This window comes from Ostrea edulis, chromosome 6, assembly GCF_947568905.1.
Source record: "Ostrea edulis chromosome 6, xbOstEdul1.1, whole genome shotgun sequence".
Classification (NCBI taxonomy): domain Eukaryota; kingdom Metazoa; phylum Mollusca; class Bivalvia; order Ostreida; family Ostreidae; genus Ostrea; species Ostrea edulis.
This window is the reverse complement of record NC_079169.1, coordinates 68,561,823-68,582,894: the sequence shown is the minus strand read 5'-3', so window position 1 is coordinate 68,582,894 and position 21,072 is coordinate 68,561,823. Positions and strand designations below refer to the sequence as shown.

Here is a 21,072-nt window from a genome sequence, read left to right as displayed (position 1 = left end):
GGTCGAACATATGGGCCATTTGACAGTACACCTATTACTAATTTAAAAGTTTGGGTTAGTGCCAAAAGCAGATGGAAAATCCAGACTAATCACTCATTTGTCTTTTCCAGAAAATCAGGGTGTTAATCATTTTATTGATCCGGATAAGTATTCGGTAGCATATGCATCATTAGATCAGGCTCTAGGGGTAGTACTTACAATGGGGGAAAGGAACGCAGTTGGCAAAAATTGATATAAAGTCAGCACTTAGATTATTAATGATTCATCCTGGAGACTTTGATTTGTTATGGTTTCAGTTTGAGGAAAAGTATTACATAGACAAACGTTTGCTAACGGGCTGTGCTATTTCATGTTGTTAATTTGAGAATTTTTCTATTTTCCTCCCCTGGCAGTTGAATAGGCGGACTGGGTTTGATACAATATTTCAATGATTTTCTATTTTTGGGTCGTACAGGTTTAGATGAATGTTTAAGGTTAATGGGGGGCCTTTCACACTGGAGTGATCACATTGGTTTACCACTTGCATATGACAAAACTGTAGGCCCAGCAACAAAAAATGTATTTTTAGATTTGGAAATAGATACTGTTGATATGGTTGTCAGGATTCCTTCAGACAAGGTTTTACAACTAAAAAGTTTATTAAATTTTTCCTATTTGAAAAGGTCCCTTCAGCTTAAAAAAATTCATAGCTTGGTGGGTAGTCTTAATTTTTTCATTAAGGGTGTACCTAAAGCTAGGGCATATGATACAACAAGCGGCATAAAAAAATCCCACCATCATATTAAGATTACTGAGGAATTTAAGGAAGACGTCAGAATGTGGCCTTATTTCTTCGAAAATTTCAATGGGGTCAGACTGATATATGACAAAGAATGGATAAGCAATCTGAACATTAATTTGTGTACAGATAGTTCAGGGAATAGTTCTCTACGTTATGGGACTTAATGTAATGGTCATTGGTGTTTTGGCCATGTCCTACAGACCTCTGGTGTGTCCAGGGGTCCGTGTTTGCCCAGCTATCTATTTTGTATTGTTTATAGGATTTATGAGATTGATCACTGTTCTTAATCTTCACCTTTCATTGGGGAGAGGAAATATTCAAAGAAATGTCATTCTTGGAATTGGTGCTTATTCTGCCTTCCATTTTTTTGTGGGGTCACAAGTTGTTTAAAAACCAAAAATAATTATGCATACTGACAATCATGCTATAGTGTCTATCATCAAGAAACAAAATCCAAGAGGATAATGATTTTGGTCAGAAAAATGGTTCTTCTGTTGTTGGAGAATAATCTGTTCAAAAGCACAACACATTTTTGTAAGGTAAACAGCATAGGTAATGCTTTATCTCGGAAACAATTTCAGAAATTCCTCACCTTGGCACCACAAGCAGACCAGGACTCAGGGCTTATACCAGTAGAATTTCACATAGCGCTGTTAGGAGTGAAGTAAATAATTTGCTAAAAAGTGCCACTGTTAAAAGTACATAAGCCTCATATAGTCAGGAAATGAAATGTTTTGAAGATTCTCTATCTTATTTTGAGCTAGAAAGGACAGGACCACCAACATTAGATTACATTGTCCAGTTTATAGCTTTTATGTTAGTTAGAAATCTTGCACAAAAGACAGAAAAGTATATGTTGCTGGAATATTATACCATTTATAGCCATGCAAGGTGAAGATAACGAACAGTGATCAATCTCATAAATCCTATAAGCAATACAAAATAGATAGTTGGGCAAACACGGACCCCTGGACACACCATAGGTGGGATCAGGTGCCTAGGAGGAGTAAGCATCCCTTGTTGATATGCAATCATTTTGATCTGACACAAAATTTCTTGGTTAGGAAAATGTTGGAAGGTTATAGGAGAAAGGCTAGCACCCTTGATTCAAGATTGCCAATTACTTCAGACTTATTGGAGAAATATTACACATTTTACCAGTTGTTTGTTTCAATGACTATGAAGTTAAGCTTTTAGCGGCTGCATATTACATGACCTGTTTTGGGTTTGGGGTAGTTATCATAATACCAACCATTCAATCAGCTTTCAGGAATTGGAATTCTTACAAAAGCAAAGCAAATTAAGAATATTACTAAAGCATTCTAAAACAGATCAGGAGGACAAAGGGGAAATCATCATTATTGAAAACAACAAGTTCCACTCTAACATCAAACCAGTCAGCATTATATCAGATTATCTAAATGTAAGACCTAAAGTCCCTGACATTTTAATTTCTCATTTTGGAGGTCAGTCCCTTACCAGGGTGTAGTTTACAACAGAATTGCATAAAGCTACTAGAGATTTAGGTCTTGATTCCAGCAAATTCAAATCTCATTCTTTTCGAATTGGTGCAGCAACAACCGCTGCTATGTTGGGTTTGTCGAATATGAAATATGTCGAGCTGGCAGATGGAAGTCCAAATCATACCAAACATACATTAGGAAATAATTCTATTACATCCTATTAAAACATGCTTTCATGCAGTTTAATTCAATTTTGTAAAGTATAAATTAACATAAACCACGTCATATATGGTGTGTTTGATCATCAATTGTAAAGAGGGCAGGATAAAGGTGACATGATTTGGGGGAAATATATAGCAAAATCAAGTCTCTTATAAAGGTTAATGATGTACCTCGTTATTTGATTTTACACTGTGGAGCTGATGATATTGGGACTGTGACATTGAAGGACTTGATTTTACCTTGGTCATATTCAGTTGTGGCTACCTAACACAATGTTGATCTTGTCACAGTTGCTATCTAGAAATAAATAGAAGTATTCTGATCATATGGAACCGATGAACAAGGCCCTAAAGAGGTTAAACAACTCTATAGCATCAGAAGTAATTAAAAATGGTGGTTGTTACATTAAATATACTGACATAAAGGCTGGAAATGAGTTGCATTTCCTATCAGATGGAGTGTATTTGACAGATGTAAGAAATAATATATTTCTGAATACGATTTGTGCAGCAATGGAGCAGTTTGTTTCCTCAGGAACTCAAGTTTATCCTAAATTGTATTATAAGTGAACTGTCGCTACCTCCACGTGGTGGCGGTGGCTCCAGTGTTCACGTTTGACCACTTTAGCCATGTGGAGAAATGTGTGTCCAGTTCCTGTTTACTGGTATACTGGTATTTTGTAATGTCCAGTTGACATTCACAGGGAATTTTAATTTCAAGTTTGGTCTTGGGTTACCGCTCATCGGGATAATTGATATATTTTTGAATGTATATCCATATGATTAATTTATTTTCAAGTGTTGTGGTTGAATTTTGATCTTGCAATGCGTTAATACAGTTACTGCATTGTAAGGGGAATTGGACTTATACGCAAATAGAATCATTGCCGTCAACCGGAATGTTTAAATTTGCTTGAATTTCTAATTTCATGGATTTTTCAATTCAGTAAGGCAATGATGTGTTTTTGGCCTATATATATATTTTGGTGTCAATGCACATATGGCATTTCCATTATAAATTAGTTATAATATTGAATCTACAATTATACACAGTGTTTAATTGCCAAGACCAAGAATCGCCACAAGGGGGTTGGGGTAAGCGCATAAATTTATCTGTATACAATAAGGCAAATAAAGTGTGAAACATGTTATGGTGTCTTTATTTGAGAAAGAGGGAAGTAAATTATTTGGCAAAGGTCACCAGGTTTGTTTGAATTTATGAAGGTTTTAAATAAGTATTTTCAACGAAACAAAACTTAGACTGCGCCCCTGCTTTACATCTCAAAGTGGGGGCCATACTATCAAGGGTACAACATGTGAGAAAAATTTAGGCGCATTTTTCGATCAACATCTTACAATGAAAAAGTGTCATCAGGTGTCAAATCATGTCGTTATCAGGTTTTAAACATTAGGCGAACAAGACGTTACTTGACAATGAAGCCTGGAAAACCCTGGTAAACGCCTTTGTAACATCCAAACTTGACTATGGAAACTGTCTCTATTTTAGAGCTGACTGTCTATATTTCGGATCTGACTGTCTATATTTTGGAGTTTGGAATAAACAGTGGACGGGCTGTAACGGGTGCAGAATACGGTTGCTCATCTAGTTACGAGGTCGCCGAAACGGGAACACATATTTCCGATTCTGGCGGAACTCCATTGTCTTCCCATCCATTACCGACCCCAATTCAAGATTTTGACCTATAAATACTGTTCCTTCCACGGATCTGCGCTGTCATACACCGCAAGTCTTTTAAATGAACACAAGCCAAGTCGACCATTACAGTCAGAATTGAAGTTGCGACAGGTGGTGCCAAAAATCAGAACGAAAAATATGGACAATGCCAACTCAGCTGGACTGCAGCACATCTCTGGAATGACCTTCCAGATGGCATCAAGAAGTCAGCATCTCTTGAAATTTTCAAAAAAAGTCTTAAAACTCATTTTTATAAATCAGCTTTTTAGATTATAACATATATAAAACTGACTGTTTTAGTTATAAAAAAAACCCAACAAAAAAAACCAACAAAAAAAAACCCCCAAAAAAACTCAACCTTTTAGCTGTCAATCATAAAAATAGTTTTTTGTTGTTGTGATGACTTTACAGAAATAAGATATTATGTCATTCTGTCATTTAATTTCATTTAATTGTATTTAATTGTTTTATTCTTCTTCTTAACCTTGTAAAGAGCCTGAAGAGTAATGTGTTTTACATAAAGCGCTATATAAATTTTATCATTATTATTTCATTATTATTGATCCCTGAACATAATAATACTACCATTAATGATATTAGGATCTTACGATAGTAAAAAAAAGATTTTTAATTGTACTTACACTGACTGTTGTATTTTCCTTACTTTAATGACATGAACACTCAACCAGATCCTAGACACCTGATCCCACCTCTGGTGTGTCGAGGGGTCCGTGTTTGCCCAACTATCTATTTTGTATTGCTTGTAGGAGTTATGAGATTGATCACTGTTCGTTATCTTCACCTTTCATGAAGCTCTGAAGGATCTAATGGTCCTTTTCTGTCAATTCACCTGCACTGTCTCTAGACTTTCTGTGCACAAGGCGGGTATAACGGGTGCGGGTGCAACTGTACCAGGTCACGTTACCCACGTCCTTGCCCATGCTGGTTTCTTATGATTCTCACAAGGGTCTTTCTTTATGAAATCCTTATCGGCGTTAAGCTTGGTGTTATGAATGAGGTTGTTCACCTCAAGACATGATGTCATTTCTTCTGGTGCAAAAGTAAGGTTAGTTGTGGTCTTGGTCTCGTCCTTCTCCTGTGCAACGTTGACGGATTGGAATAACTGTTTGCCCAAGGAGATTTAGAACAAGGTAAATCCTCGCGTACTTGATGAGGCGATGACGGTGAATTTGGATCCGATGTTGGTTGATTTGCATCCGATGGCGTTGGAATAATCAGCGCAGGGTTGAGTAGAAATAAAATGGATGGGAATGTAAAGAAGTGGGTTGATGAAAAGCAGAAAACCCCCAGAATCAGTAACATTTTAAAAAGGGTCCTTAGCATGTGTTACTTACGAACTTAAGTAACTGCTTAGTAAACGTACATGTCATCATCCAAAATACTTATACTTTTGAGAAATGTGATACGCTAAGGAATAAGTGTCTCTCTCTCAATATTGATATTTTATTGGGTAAACAACCAACAGGTGACGAATTGATGAGAGGTCTTTTCAGTCAGTAGAAAATTAGAAGTATCAGACAAAGTTAGAGAAAAGAATGAAAACGGTTGAGATTGAGCTGGAAAAAGTTGATTTCATTGTCACTGTAGTAAGCAAACAGAAGGTTTCAAAGACCATGTGTATCGTGTAGGAAGATACATGTAATATCAGGCGATAAGGAGACTTAACGAAAATCTCCCAAAGAACTAATTTTTATTACAAATGATTTTCATAGAAAATTATTGCTGCGAGTCAAATGAAAAAATACAATCAGCATACTGTAACCAGACAGGTGGTATTGTACTGCATTCATTTGTTGCTTACTTTGTGTCTGCGGGTAATAAAACAAACTCAAATGATAGTCTTTTCGGTGATATATGATGAAGTTCTTAAAACAGTATATGGAATCCAGAACAAGATTATTCCTGAACTCAAAGAAATAAATCAAGAACGGAAATGATATACTTGTGGACGGACGGCCCTTCAAGTCCGTATAGAAACAAGCAGATTTTCTTTGCGGTAGCTTCCCGTGCAGATCCGGGTTAGAAGAGGTCCTCAGTGTCCCTTGCTTGTCGTAGGAGGCGACTAAATGAGACGGTCCTTTGAATGAGACTGCAAAAACCAAGGCTTCACGCCACAGCAGGTAGGGCAAGATAAACATCCCTCTCTACTCAAAGGCCGTAAGCGCCAAGCAAAGGCCTAGATTTTGCAGCCTGCAGCAGTGGTGACGTCTCCATATGAGTGAAAATTTTTCGAGTAATATTCAAACAACGAACCGTAATGAATTTGACTACGGATTATTCCGTATACTTGATCAAGATACAGGGTTTACGGCAGATGTGAACGATCAACCGGGGAAACTTACTTTTTCCTAGGCAAATGCTGTCCGATGTGTTTCATACCAATTGTTAAGCCATGTTTAAAATACTGATTTTGACTACGGATTGCTCCGTTTACCTGATCAAGATATAGGGTTCACAGCGGGTGTGACCAGTCAACCGGAGATACGTACTCCTCCTAAGCACCTGATTTCACCTCTGGTATGTTTGCCCTATTCTAATTTTATGTTCTTTTTTTAGATTTATGAGATTGATTACGGTTCGTTATCGTCACCTTTTTATATACTGTATTTTCAATTATGCTCATTTATTCCTAGACATTGTAAAAACTGAATCTGGAAAGCTATTAACAATTCATTTCCGACTGTTTGCGGTAGCTCAGTAGCAAGGGGTTCGCTTCGTATCGGGAGATCATGATTTTGATCCGCGCTCTTTACCATGGCTGCTTCAATCCTTTGACGTAAACATAGATAGTAACTGCTCCTTCGCCAAACACTCGGTATATAGAAGTGAGAATCCCGAGTCTTTCGGATATGACCTTAAACAAACCGGAGGTCCCGTGTATCAGCAAGCGTGACAAGTTAAGGAAACCCCACTGCTACGGCCATGAGCGCTAACCATAGGTCTAAATTTGTGGTACTTCACCTAGAGCTGGCAACGTCTCAATATGAGTGAAAAATTCTCGACGTGACATAAACTACATGTAGTAACATACATGCCCCATCAATTTTAATTTTTCAAAAATGATAAAGAGTTGTCCATTGAAGAGCTGTTGCATGTCACTTAAATGACCGTGAAGTTCCGTGGGCCTTTTGTTGATGAAGTAGGTACTCTACAGTGTCATGATGGCTGACTTCCTTTTAAGAAATGAATGAAAATATAAATATCAGCAATATTTGTCTATTCATTTCGAATATCATTGCCTAGAAGAGTAGCTCAGTACATGTAGGTTGGTCATGGGTTCAAATTCAGCAGGGGTTTTAATTTTTTTTTCCAGATTGGTTTCTACTAAAATTGCATTTTTTGACTAAATAAAGTAAATTTGAAAGTTTTCAATTTCAAAATATTAATTTTACATATCCCCTACTTTTCATCCATATCAAATTTCTCTGGTGTAGCATTCCTCCTTAAGAAATGTCTACCCCACAGGATTTACTAGACTAAAGGAAAGTTTTCAGAAACATGAGAGGAATGTGGTTTCGTTTTGTCATTTTATATGGGTTTAGATCTGCAAACTGTATGAGAAAACATGATTTTTTAAAAACGAAATTCCAAGGCAAAATATGTTGGTTATCAATATTTTCCCTTAAATTAAATGACAAAACTGCGTTGGCGGAAAGCACGCACAGTTCAAAGTAAATAAATTGCAAAATTTGTCGGTTTTTTTAGGGTGTATATGTGTGAAAACTGTTTACATAATAACTGAATTACAGATTTGAAAAAGATAAGTAGGAAACACTTGATATATAGAAAATTTTCCCTTTAAACCTTTACATTCGCATTATCATTATTCAATGTCAAGGTCTTGACTGTGTGTGTCTTGTAAACAAAGTCTGTCATATTTACAGGTATCTCTATTCAAGCATGAGAACATACAACTAATATTTTGTGTAGTATATATAAAGCAAATGAAATTTCACTTTTTTTTATTTGGATACTCTACCTGGTGTTGACCTTATGACCTGCGGAACCCAATCTCCTAGCAGTAAAGTGACCAGCGGGCTAGATCACTCGACCATCCAGGCAAGTCAGAAAATTATTTTAGATGACGATGGGATTCTCCCATGCTGTCCCACATTACACGGTCATCGAAAACGGAAATAGGATACACTTATTTAGCGTACATTTAAAAGGATCATACAAGATATACATTGAAATTGAAATATTTTATACACAGCACCGAAATAGTAATGAATTCGTAAATAAACATAACTGCAATAAATATCTAAAGTGTCGAATGTAGGTACGAGGTCAAATAAATAAGCCTTGGATAAATAAAGCATCAAAAGACCTACAATATGTTGAACAATAAGAAACTCCAATTTTCGGGACGAATTGTCCCTTCTTCAGGATGAGAGAATATTTATATAGAAATAAAAATCAAATAAATAAAATAAAAATGCAAACTAGCACTAATACTAAACTACAAAAGCTGGGAAGAAACTATTGAGATTATCGAGTGTATTATAGTTTTACTAACAGTGTGGCACTTCACGTGATCGAGCCTGAAAATGTTGGGGCCACATGTAGGTGTCTCATAGATTTCAATGAAACCTGTTTTATCTTTGTTCTCAGTGACCAATCACATTGAAAATATGGCATGTCGTGGTCATCAATTGAAACCATACGGCCCGTCAATGAGTGAAATTTGCACACCCGATCAAGCGAGGGAACGCGCGGTCACTGGAACGACAGTAATCTGGGATAATGGAAAAACAAGTGTAAAGCCTAAACTGGTTTTCTTTTCTATGTAAATATCTTGATTATATATACTGAAAGGAGCAATGCCGGCGTCATGCCATTGGTTGAATAGCTTTTATGGTATATACACATGTATGATACAGAACAAGGAAGTATTACCTCTTATAGAAACGTTTTGTGTATCGGACAGACTTCGGGTTACTGGTTTTGTGTATAGGCGAGACTTCGTGGTACTGGTTTGGTGTATCGGACAGACTTCGGGTTACTGGTTTTGTGTATAGGCGAGACTTCGTGGTACTGGTTTGGTGTATAGGCGAGACTTCATGGTACTAGTTTTGTGTATCGGACAGACTTCGTGTTACTAGTTTTGTGAAAAGGCGAGACTTCATGGTACTAGTTTTGTGTATAGGCGAAACTTCGTGGTACTGGTGCTGACAGATGTTCAACATACGCTCATTGCTTACAGATTTGTCGTGAGTTTTCAATTTAGGTAAGTGATATTTAAAACAATTTCTAATTACTCTCATTATTCAACCACGAAGATGAATTGTACACGCAGTTTAGATAGACAACAACTCATGGCGAAATTTAACGAATGTTACTATATCTCTTAGTAGATCATGCATGCAGTTAGGTAAAGGAAAGTGTAAATACAGATATAGGCAAGAGTTTTTCATTTAAAAAACATCTCCGTTTTATTCGAAGCCAGCACTTACAATAATGAGCAATATTAAAACATAAATAAGTCAGCAACAGAAATTAGGTTTGTTGTTTCTCTTCAATATACGTCGTGACGCAACGTATCTTTTGAGCAGCAAGGGAATGAGTCTAGGATGAAAAGGTGAAGCTAACGAGCAGTCCAACCACCCCACCAAACCGCAAATGATTTAACAAAATGAAGTGTGGGGAAAATTTGAGGCAGAAACAAAGAAAAACTCCCCACGAATTAGGATTTGAACATAAGACAAAACACCTTTGCATATTTGGTTTTTGTTTTGTAGTTTGCATGGCAGGCACTTTTGAGAAGCCACTTTTCCACACACACACACACTCCCCTTGGAAAACGACGATACATGCCAAATGTTCAGTGTCTACATGTATACCGATTCAATGGTGTAGAATTGCAAACCAAATTTTTCATCATTTACACATTCAACCATTTCACGTAATAAAATGCGATAAGACCAAAAATGGTAGACAAACTTCTTTTAAAGGGAACGTAGGGTCAAAAATCAAATTTTGATATGTGAAAACTAGTACCATGCAGACAACAAAATCTAGCATAGAAAAAATAATTGCTGCTGATAACAAGATTTAATCTGTCATTTACACTGAAAACTGAGCTGAATGGGAGAATCTCTTATCATGGCGGCTGATGACGTGTATGCGGCAATTCATTACAACTGCTGTGCCTAGCACTAAATGGGTTACAGAGTATCTATGATCTAAATGTCGGGAGTTCAAGCGAAATTTTGCACTGTGGTCAAAGGAAAGGGAATACATGTATCTACCTTTTAGCATCCCTGATCTCCCCCCAAAACTATGAACATTGTGCAATAATTGGATACATAACCTTGGAAATGAATCTTTTGTTTTTGAACGGCATTTTGAGAAAGAGTCTTTTAAAGAGGATATCAGGGTAAGTACCAGTTATATTTGCTTTTTACTCAGTAAATACTAATAATTCTTAATGTGTATAAACAGAGTTTATTTACAACAAACTTTTACTTATATAATGATTTTCTAATTTAATCTATCCTTATCCAGTGAACATTTTGCACAGGCTAAATATGAAGGGATGGGTAAACACTGCTTTTTAAATATTCAAAGTTAAATTAATATCTATTTAAGTTAAGATATTGGGATACACACCAAAACCTATTAAAAAGAAGATGCAGTAACTAAAATATTTGATGGCAGCAAGCCTTAAAGAAATAAGAGAAAATAGCTCAAAAAGATGAGGAAAAGGAAAAGCAGGATACATGTAATACTTTCAAAAATCATCACAGCACTAGCACATTTTGTATTATACTATTGTTTTTAAAGAAATTGAAAATGTACAAGTAAACAAATGTATAGTATAGTATATATGAAGTATAGTATATATGAAGTAAGTATATATAATTAATTAGTCATTATTTTTCAGCTAATCCATTTTCTTTTGGAAACCAATGAAAACTCATATGCAGAACCTATTGACCAACCTGGACTATCAGCATCTAAGGAAACAGGTAATTTGATGCACTTCTCTATTAAATGATTAACAAAGTTTTACAACCAAGGTCATTTTAATTCCCCCTGTGCAGTTAATCTTTCAAGTCTTGACATTTACGTGGCAATTACTGCAGGGGTGTAGTGATAATCAACTAATTTGTGCTGTATACAGATTCACATTGTAAGATTCTCTTGTAAACAGATGTACTAATAAATCAGAAAGAGAGAAAACTACTATGAAAAATAAACTCTTTGTTGTGTGAAATACATATACATGTACATGCACTTTCATGAAAATTCATTACTAAAGTTATAAATTAATGGTTTGATTTCATTTTTATATTTTCAGCTCAATGAAGACATGAATAGTGACAAAAATATCCCACTCTCAATCCATATTGAAGAATAAACCAACTTTGTGCAACATATACAGATAGAATTGCCCAGTCATTGTCCATCATATGTGCTAAGGAATGTTCAAGTGAAGAATGAAGAAGTGAAGATAATGAACAATCCTGTATAAAGAATACAAAATTAAAAGAATTAAGAGTGTCGTTTTCATCAATTTATCCCAATGCACTAGTGTTTTCATTTGAATCTGCTAATAATTCCTCTTCATTATAATCAGGCTCATATTGATATCCTTTGCAGTCAGACATGATAAGATGCTTTCACTGAGAGGCAATTGCCCGGTATACGTCATAAACAGATGGGATTGTGGGAAATATCTTAAAGAGGGATAACTTTATCTTGCAAAATGGCAGCCTCCAGCAGATGATGTGTAGCTATATTTAATAGCCGATTTCTACACAACAGATTACAATCAAATGGAAATAACCAGTGGACTTAATTACTAAATATTTAGTATTTGAAATGTGAAAATATTTTTTTATACCCTACGTTCCCTTTAAGAATTTATGAAGTGCCTAACTGGAAGAGTTTGGTTTGTAAGCAAACGAACTCTGGCGGAAGTTTGACAGGTAGCGTTTTGTAATTGTCCACAATTCCCACATATTTTTAAAATATCATTGTTAAATTATAGTCAAATTGTTGAAATAATTATTTCCTATTAGGGCTTGGATTAATTTTTATTTCATAAAATACACTGTAGTCCTCTTTGGCTTTGCGAGTTATTTCATTTTCAGTCCACATTTTAAAGAACTGAAACACTTTAAATTTACCACCCCGCATCCCGCAATATGTTTACTACATGGGGTGTTCCGCGCATTAGGATCTTTACTTTGTTGTTTATGCACACTCACTCGCGCTTTAAGTTTGTTAGTTCTCTCCACAAGTTGGACATGTGGCACAGTAAATAAGATTTTCCCCGGATATTAAAGTTATGGAATTACCCTCTTCTATGTGTTTGCACGTCCCGCAGCGTGGGTCACCATATTTTTTTTACGCATTTGACCTTATTCAGCGAGAAATTGGCTCTAGTTAAGAGTTTGAGATGAATTCACCATATTTTTCATATTGTAGGATTGCTCCAAAATTGGAAAAAAAAATCGTTTAGCTGTATGAAAGGTGAATATAACGAACAGTGATCAATCTCATAACTCCTATAAGCAATACAAAGTAGATAGTTGGGCAAACACGGACCCCTGGACACACCAGAGGTGGGATCAAGTGTCTAGGAGGAGTAAGCATCCCCTGTCGACTGGTCATGTAAACGGAGTTATCCGTAGTCAAAATCAGTGTGCCAAGAACGGCCTAACAATCGGTATAAAACATGGTACACAGCATTTGACCCAATGATAGGTTGTTTTGATGAACTAGATCGTTATAACGATCATAGAATTTGCGAAATGATGACTTCAATCGAGACTGTTGAAACCCCTGTACCATCAACTTGTTTGTCAGTAGCTTGCCTCGATTTAAAAACTGACTATACGCAGAACAAGCTCTTGCGTATCGAATCAGTTGAGAGATATAAACACGATATGCAGGTGATAATGGAATATTGCTACATAAATATTGGAAGTTGACGATGGAGAAGCTGAAATCATCCCGTTTGTGATACAGTTGAGTTGTCAGTTTGCCGTTAATGTCCACTTTCAATAAAATATCTAAGTAGGAAGCAGAAGTGGACGACTCTATGGTGTCTTTTATTTCGAGCTCACAGGGATATATCGAATCGACATATGAATGAAAGTTATTATTGTTAATAAACAAAACGTCGTCGATATATCTAAATGTCGGATTGAAGGCCACAGCAAGAGATTTCTTCTTCTCACGTATGTTGAATATATTATGCTTCACATGAATATAAAAACAGGTCAGCTAACAAAGGAGCACAATTCGTGCCCGTGGGAATTCCAACAGACTGTTGGAAGACCTGATCACCAAAGACCACGAAGATATTGTCAATGAGAAACTCTAGCATATTTTTTATTTCAACTTCAGAGTACTTGTGCGTGGAATCAGAGTGGTGTTTAACAAAGGAAGTTTTTGGATGACTGATCACTAGATATGAATATTTCCTTTTTTCAATTTTGGTAAAGAAGCAACTGTCTATGATGTCAAAAAGTCTAGTCTTTAATTTATCGTGAGGAATGGTCGTCTATAGTGTTGAAAAGTCATAGGTTTAGATGTTATTGATTTGGGAAATGTTTTGCGATTTCAAATTTGCTAAAAGTTCTTTCGAATCTTTTAGAATCCACATTTGATTAACACCACTTCTGGCATATGTAGTCGCACAGTAAGTTTGAAGTTTCTCCTTCACAGCTGTTAATATTTTCGTGAGGAGGAAAGATAGGGGCTTGGTAGAACACTTACTGGATCCCGCAATGTATCTTTGTTTCTAAGGGTTTTTATGTAGTTTAGGAATCCAGTATAGGTACGGTAACTCGTATTCATTCGACCCATTGACTTGTATTTAACATATTGTGATTCCATGGATTGTGTGTGACGACGAAAGGCACATTGTTGTTCTTTTTGGTATCCTTTTGGCAGGTTTTCCGAAGTTCTGAAATAGGTGTTTTTTCTACTTGTTGGATTCCAACATCTATAAGGTTTTCTGGGCAATGCTATCGTATTAAATGTATCTTTGGTTCAATACAACCTACCAATGCGTCAAATGCTGTCTGAAGGGTTTCATACCGATTGTTAAGCCGTTCTTGGCACAATGATTTTGACTACGGATAACTCTGTTTACCTGATCAAGATATTGGGCTGACAGCGGGTTTGACCGGTCAACAGGGGATGTTTAATCCTCTGGGCACCTGATTCCATCTCTGGTGTGTCCAGGGGTCCATGTTATGAGTTATAAGATTTATTACTGTTCGTTATCTTCACCTCTCATTCATCTAATCGTTTTTACGTAATGTTGAATTTGGAATGATAGTGCATATACGTCTGGCCATTTTGTATGGGATATTACGTTTAGTGTGTGACGGGCGACACGATCTAAAATCTAGATATTGATGACTGTACCCCATAAAGAGGATGACATAAGTAGGGGCTACTTTGATACCCATTGCAGTTCCCTTAGTCTGGAGGTAAAATTGGTCGTCAAATTGGAAATAGTTATTTTCTAGTAAAAGTTTTAGACCTTCAATGATAAAATCCTTTAAGAATTTTTCATTAATTTCTGTAGGGTATTTCTCAATCCAGTACTTTACTGTATCTATGTCTAAATCGTGTAGAATATTTGTATATAGACTGGAAACATCGAAACTGACAAGAATGATTTCCGGTTGTAGTTCAAGAAATCCATAACATCCCGAAATAGCTCGTGTTGTTAACAATAAAAGTGTTTTTCGTACATAGAAGTTTTAAAATAATGTCTAGAAGATTACTCATTCTCTTGAAGGGGGTCCCGCAATTGTCGAGCGTAACTTGAGATCAGTAGGTCTTGGAATTTTGATGTAGGGTTCTAGACACTTTTAGGTCACCTGAGTAAACTCAGGTGACCTATTGCAATTGGTTTTCGTCCGTCGTCATCCGTCGTGCGTTAACAATTGAACATTTTTAACTTTTTCTTAATAACTACCAGTCCAATTCTTTTCAAATTTGGTATGAAGCATCATTGGGACAAGGGAGCCATCAATTGTAAATTTCAAGACTCCAGCACCCCTGGGACCCTAGGGGCGGGGCAAAAACTGCCCAAAAATGACCAATTTTCAAAAATCTTCTCAGGAACTACACACATATAAGAAAAACTAAATGCATAGTAATGTAGAACAGGTAGGCATCTACCAAAATTGTAAATTTCATGATCCCCGGGGTAGGGGTTCTGACCCCAGGGCGGGGCTAAACTTGTTATATAGTGTTGATGTGTAAAACACATAAATAACATCTTCTTTAGTGCTATTGATACTAAATTGAAAGTAAATAGATATTTAGAAAGAACAGGTAGTCCTTTACCAAATTGTAAATTTGATGATCCCAGGGGTAGGGTTTAGTATCAGGGTAGGGCCAAAATGGTCAGTTATTAAATGTGTGAACAATAAACATTTTTAACTTCTTGATAGCTATCATTCCAATTCTTTTCAAATTTGGTATTAAACATATTTGGATTAAAGGAACATAAATCGTAAATTTCAGGATTCCTGCACCCCTGGGGTCTATGGGGCAGGGCAAAAACTGCCCTAAAATGACAATTTTTCAAAAATCTTCTTTTCAATTACCACACACATGTAGGGGTTCTGACCCCAAGGTGGGACCAAACTTGTTATATAGTGTTCATGTGTAAACACTTAAATAACATCTTTAGTGCTTTTGATACTAAATCGAAACTAAATGGATAGAGCAGGTAGTCTTTTACCAAACGTGTAAATTTGATTTTCCCCAGTGTAAGGGTTTTGACCCAAGGGTGGGGCCAAACTTAATATATACAGTATTTATGTGTAAGTTTGCTGATACTGTATCAAATCTAAATGCATACTTAAAAATAGCAGAAAAGGATGGACAAAAAATGGTGAATTTCATAACCCAGGGTTATGACTTTAGGATGAGTCCAAATTAGTCATATATTTTGATGTTTTGATGTTAATACACCTATTAGTTAAAGCCTTTCATCAGTGTATGCACTTTTGAGGGCAGTGAAGTTTTAAGAACACATCTTGTTTTATACTGTTGCTGAACATTAGAATTTAGCTTAGATATTCAGAACAGGAATTTTTTTCTAGATTTCATAGCCCATGGAAGTAGTGATACTTTTTCATTAGTATTCAGGTGACCGATAAGGCCTGTGGGCCTCTTGTTTTATTTTCTTGGATTTCTGTGAATTTATGAACTTTTAGTAAACCATAGCAGTTGCTGGTTTTAATTTCAAATTTGTCAGATAGTCTAATTCATTTTTGGTGAAGTTATCTTTGTTTTTTCCGTAAGTTTCTCAATCTTTGAGATAGTTCGGTGATTTTCATTTTGTTGAAGTTTCTCGTAGCATTGCTCGGTTTGGAGTTGATCCAGTACCATTTCTTTGTAAATGATTATAATAGTTCCTTCTTCATTCGCTTCTTGATCCCCTCTCACAATTTGTATTGATTTTTGTTCATTGATGGAAATACTGGATTTCACATTTTTATCAATTGGCTGAATTTTTGAGACATGCAATATAATCCTCCAAGTGTTTATCTCGATTTAATGGTGATTTAAAACCTTTTCTATTTCTCAATAGAGATTTTTCATCATCGCATTCAGTTTTGGAAAATTTCCTAAGGTGTAATTTGCGGCAAAATTCTTCTGGGTCTTTAATTAGAAACACTTTGTCCGACGTTGGCGTAGGAGTAAATTTTAAACCATGTACCAGTAATTTAATTTCATCGTTGTTGAAGTTCCTTTGAAAAATATTAAAATTTGGTTCGTTTTATTATTTTGGTCATCTTTTCTGGAAAGTCATTCACTTTCTCTTTTTCTGTGTCCAGTCTTGCCCTAATATGATTCAAAGGCATGTTTTGTGTTCCTGAATGTGAAGGGCTACCAGTAAAAGGTGTTGTATTGAATAATATTTATGTATCTCCCATAAGATACTCTATTTTCGAATAATGGGAATTTCCTGAGTTTCACTTTACATGGTCCACTTGTTCGATTATTGCCAAATGCTACCGGTTAACGTTATTGTGATGTCATAAAAAGACTCGTTTAACTGACCTCATAACAAAGACGTTACTAAACAATTTTTGTATATTTGAACTGCCAGATGAACCATGTAGACATGGAGAAAGCGCTAGCAGTAAATGATTGTTTTTTATGGAATGTGTCATTCTGATTTTCATTATCTATTCTATATATATATATATATATGTGTGTGTGTGTGTGTGTGTGTGTGTGTGTGTGTGTGTGTGTGTGATATTCAATACATTTTGAAATGCAATATATTCAAACAGATTGGCTTCCGTGGCCGAGTGGTTAGAGCGTCGCGCTCAAAATCACACGGCCTCTCACCTCTGGTCGGCGCGGGTTTGAATCCCACTCGCTCCAGTAAGTGAGGAAGTTTCCCAGTTTACTTTCGGAAGGTCGGTGGTCTCTTCCCAGGTACATTGTATCTGGGTTCTCTCTTTCACCAATAAAAACTGGGCGTCACCAGATAACTGAAAAATTTTTGAGTGTGGCGGAAAACAGCAAAACTACCAATCAACTAAACAGATGTTCATTATGGAAAGTAAAGATAACGAACAGTGATGAATCTCATAACTCGTATAAGCAATACAAAATATATAGTTGGGTTAACACGGACCCCTGGGCACATCAAAGGTGGGATCAGGTGCCTAGAAGAAGAAAACATACCCTGTCGACCGGTCACACTCGTCAAATTCAGTGTGTCAAATATGATCTAACAATCGGTATGAAACACGTCAGACAGCATTTGACCCTTGACGGTTGCTTCTTCAATAAAAATGGAAAAAGGAAATGTTCATATCTAGTGATCAGTCATCGCTAAATTACTTTGTTAAACACCACTCCTGATTCAACGCACAAGTACTCTGAAGTTTAAAAAAAAAAATATGCTGGAATTCCTCATTGACTGGAGTTCCTTGTTGACAGTAGTCTTTGGTGATCAGGTCTGTTAAATTTCCCACAGGCACCAATCGTGCTCCTTTGTCAACTGTAATAGCTTATTTGTTTTCATATTCTTATTAAGCAGAGTTTATTCAAAAGCTTCTACTTTTTATGTTGATGTGGCCTTCAACTTGACATTTATATAAATGAACGACGTTTTATCAACATTAATCATTTTCATTCATATGTCGATTCGATATATCCCCGTGAACTAGAAAAAAAAAGCACCACGTCCATAGACGTGCTCAAGTCTCTATGTTTAATAATCGGTGCTCTCTTTAATGCTTTTTGATAATGCCACACATAGAGACTTGTAAACCCTGCAAAATCACCGACCAGAATACGGGCGGTAAAGGGATCATATTACAATACTGCAGTGTGGTGCTGCAGAATCGCTGATAAGTTGATAGCCTAGGTCACGCAAGCCGTTTGACTTCCCACTCAATATGGGGATTTCCAAAATATTACAAAGTTGAACAATTAAAACTTCCCTGAATTAAAACGAACACGGAAATATCTAATCTTCTAAAGCCATATTATAAGGATTAAATCAGTTGTCTATAATGTAAAACTTATACGGTACCAATTTTGATGCACCAGATGCGCATTTCGACAAATAATGTCTCTTCAGTGATGCTCAACCGAAATGTTTGAAATCCGAAATAACTATGAAGTTTTAGAGCTAAATATAGCCAAAAACAGCGTGCCAAACAAGTGGAGCCAAATTCGTCCAAGGATAAGAGCTAAGCATGAGGGAGATAATCCTTAATTTTGAAATGAATTTCTAAATTTTATAACAGCATCCGTATTTTCAAGCTAGTAACGAAGTACTTAGCTACTGGGCTGTAGAGACCCTCGGGGACTAACAGTCCACCAGCAGAGGCCTCGACCCAGGGGTCATAATGTAAAACTTATACGGTACCAATTTTAGTGACTTTTAACCAGAATCTAATCTCTTAGATGTCCCATTTGCATAGGATTGCAACAGACTTCCTTTTGTTCACTTATAGTTTGTCTTAAGTTTCAAAACACTTTCATTCACATTATTGACTTCTCTTGCACACTTAAGACAAACTTTATCAGTATGGGTATCTGGATTTATGTCAATGTGCAAGTAATATGTTTCAATTAGCACAACATATTCTGTCTTTGATGATCCTTAAAATAACTTTGCAAAATTCACCATTTTTTGTACATTCTTTTCTGCTTTTCCAAATTATGCAATTAGTTTTCATACTGCATCAGTAAACTTGAAGAAGTCCTTCAAATGACAAACATAATAATCACTATAATAATTTTGGCTCCACCATGAAACCAAAGACTTACCATCTAGAATCATGAAATTTACAATTTTGGCAGAGGCATTCCTGCTCTATATCACTAAGCATTTAATCTTTCTTAAAAGATATTCGGTTATATAGAAGATTTTGAGAAAACTGGTCTACTTTTGGCAATTTTTGCTCCGCCCTAAGGCCCCAGGGGTGCAGGGGTCCTGAAATTTACAATTGATGTTCCCCTTGTCCTGAAGATTGATTGATGTTTTACGTCATGTCCCGAAGATGCTTCATACCAAATTTGAAAGGAATTGGAACAGTAGTTATCAAGAAGTTAAACAGTTCTATTTTTCACACATTTAATAATTGACCATTTTGGCCCCACCCTGATACCAAAATCCATACCCCCGAGATCATCAAATATACAATTTTGGTAAAGGACTACCTTTTCTTTCTAAATATCCATTTAATTACAATTACAATTTAGTATCAATAGCACAAAAGAAGAAATCTAAGCGTTTTACATAAACACTATATATCACGTTTGGCCCTACCCTGGGGTCAGAAACTCTATCCTGGGGATGATGAAATTTACAGTTTTGGTAGAGTTCTTCCTGATCTATATCACAATGCATTTAGTTTTTCTTACACATGTGTGGTGTTCTAGAGAAGATATTTGAAAATTGGCCAATTTTTGCCCTGCCCTAAGGCCCCAGAAGGTAGGAGTCCTGAAAATTACAATTCATGTCCTCCTTGTCCCAAGGATGCTTCATAGAATTGGAATGGTAGTTATCAAGAATTGTTAACGCACAATGGACACAGACCAGTTGCAATAGGTCATCCGAGTTTACTAAGGTGACCCAATAAAACTGAAAAAAACTTTCATAGTGTAGAAACTGCCTTGTGAATTGACCATATGGAAACACTATGAATGTAACAGCTAAACTAAAACATTTTGATTTGATAAAGGTCATAAAACACCCTACAGAGCGATATACGATGACAGATTTAATTAGGAGCCTGATAAGCCCTGTGCGGGGTTTACAAGTCTCTATGTATTCTGAAACACAGAAAAATTTGAACGAAATGATAAAGTAATAAAATTAAACAACATAGAAACTTGAGCAAGTCTAACTCCTCCACATCTGCTTCGTACTGAAGTATTTTATTAATCAGAGATTTGAACAGCAAACTAACAACTCAACTTATCCATCGACAATTTCCTATATTTATGTAGCAATATTCCTTTGTCCCTTGCAAATGGTGTTTATAACGTTCAACTGAATCAATACACAAGAGCGCGTTCTGCATATGATCAGCTTGTAAATCGAAAAAGGCTACTGAGAAATAAATTGGTGTTACAGGGGTTTCAAAAGTCTCGTTTAATGTCATCACTTTGCAAATTCTGTGATCGTTATATCGATCTAGTTTGCCAATACAACCTGTCATTAGTTCAAATGCTGTCTGACGTGTTTCATACCAATTCTTAGGACGTTATTTACATACTGATTTTGACTACGGATTACTCCGGTTATCTGATCAAGATAGAGGACTCACGGCGGATGTGACCGGTCGACAGGGTATAGTTCCTCCTCCCAGACACCTGATTCCACCTCTGATATGTCAAATGATTTATGTTTGTCCAACTCCTAAGTTTGTA

At 36.2% G+C, this 21,072-nt stretch overlaps 1 protein-coding gene across 1 annotated transcript in view; it reads left to right on the top strand.

The window, feature by feature from the left end:
- Positions 1-9,004: 9,004 nt before the first annotated feature.
- Positions 9,005-21,072, top strand: part of LOC125646430 (VWFA and cache domain-containing protein 1-like) — a 45,744-nt gene continuing 33,676 nt past the window's right edge. The window contains exon 1 of the mRNA XM_048872702.2: positions 9,005-9,409. The gene's annotated coding sequence lies outside the window, so the exon portion shown is untranslated. The remainder of the gene's footprint in view (positions 9,410-21,072) is intronic.